We start from the raw sequence: 1,901 nt of genomic DNA on the forward strand, positions 1-1,901 counted from the left end.
GGGCTTCGTGACCCTTGAGTCTGTCTTCATTGGCAGGCTCTGGGGTGCGTTGTGGAGGCTGGGGGCACACAAGGGACAGAGGGGCCACGTGCCTGGCTCTCAGACCAGGCCAGGGCTTCACACAGAAGTCTTGTTTTCAGCGCTGGGGATGGAACCCGGGGCATGGAGTGTGCCAGGCAAGCCTGCCACCACGGACCACATCCCTGCCTTCCCACCGGGCCCAGTCAGATGCTGAGACGGGGCTCGGCTACTCCGACACGCGGACCTGTGGGCCTGTGCTCTCCTAAGGGCCCATTTCCCACGCAGTACCGAGTTCTCGCCAGGCAGCCACCTGGCTGTTCATCTCCTGCTCATTCCACAGCTCTGTTCGCAGCTCAGCACCAGTGTCTCAAGCTGGGCCATTCTCCATTCCCCCCCCCCCATGCCCCTCTACCGGCCCTTCAGAGTAGACTCTGTGTCCCACCTCTCCCCCCCTCCCCCCTCCCTCTCTTCACTGGGACCTCTGCCACCTGTCACAGGCTCCCAGCCTTGTGGGATTGGGTGACTCAGAGCCAAGGTGACTGTGCTACTCAGAGGCCTGAGTCAGGTGGGCCAGGGTGCCTGTGGCCTGGAGGGGGGTGTGTGGGGCTGTGGAGACCGCAGCCTGACCCTCCTCCTGGTGGGCAGGCCTGCCCTTGGCACCCCTCAGGCTGGCTCCTGCCTAGCTGAGAGCCGCAGGAACGTGCCAGACCCACGTTACCCCAGGAAACCGAAGCTTCCCCTCCCAGCCTGGCTCCGTGCGGCGTGGGAGTTTAATAACGGGGCTGGTGATGTGCAGTTATTCCACCCTCCCAGACACCAGCCCACCGCCGCTGCCTCCCCTTCCTGAAAGCACCCCGCATCTTTCTGGCATGGGACTCTCAGCTCCCTCACCGTGTGTGTGGCCATCCCCCCATGTGTTCTGCCGACATCGCTCCCCAGCCTTGAAGGTGAGACAAGTCAGATTCCTGGATGGGAGAAGGGCGGTGGCCTGAGCCCTGGGGTCTGAGACCAGGACATGGCCGGGCTCCCAGGGCGGAGCTCGCCTCCAAGGCCTCCTGAGTGGCCAGCACTGCGGTAGACACTAAGGTCTCAGTCCTTAAGAAACGACAAGCAGAGCAGACCTGGTGCACGCCTGTGGTCCTAGCTACTCAGGAGACTTGACATCTGAGGATCAAGGTTCAAAGCCAGCCCAGGCAGAAAAGTCAGTGAGATGCCTGTTTCCAATTAATCAGCAAAAAAGCTGACAGTGGAGCTGTGGATCAAGTGCTGGAGGGACTGTCTTGGGCAAAAACAAAACAAAACAAAAAAGACAAAAACTCAAGGACAGCACGGGCCAAGTGCGCACACACACACACACACACACACACACACACACACACAGAGTCACAGAACGAGGTGCATTTTTGTACATAAATACAGAGACTTTTCCTGCCAGACAAAGGAGGGGGCCCCATCTGTCTGGCCTACCTCGGCATCTTTTACCGACGATTTTAACCTTTGCTGGCCACACGGCCTCCGGCAGGGTCCTGAACTTCGTTCTGAGTCTGAAGGATTCAGGCAGCCACCTGACCTTGACTCCCAAGCGAACCTCTTGTGGGCAAACAGCATCTTAAAAGAAGAAGAGAGTGAGGGCTTCTGGGGGGGGGTGTCCTTGTCCCCTGGGTGGGTGTGTGGGGGTCTGAAACCTGAGGCTCGGGGCCTAGGGGATCTGAGCAGCCTCCGCTGCGTCAAGCGCTGGTGCTGGACCCCGCACTCTGCCCACCGGCTCTGGAGGCGGAGCATCTGCGGGCAGCGCGGGCGGGGCCTGTCTCCAGCCGGCTCCAGGCCGGGGGACTGGGGTGGGGAGGTGGGGGGGTCCTGCCCGCAGCGGGGATCGCGGC

Source organism: Dipodomys ordii, unplaced genomic scaffold, assembly GCF_000151885.1.
Source record: "Dipodomys ordii isolate 6190 unplaced genomic scaffold, Dord_2.0 Scaffold103, whole genome shotgun sequence".
Classification (NCBI taxonomy): Eukaryota; Metazoa; Chordata; class Mammalia; order Rodentia; family Heteromyidae; genus Dipodomys; species Dipodomys ordii.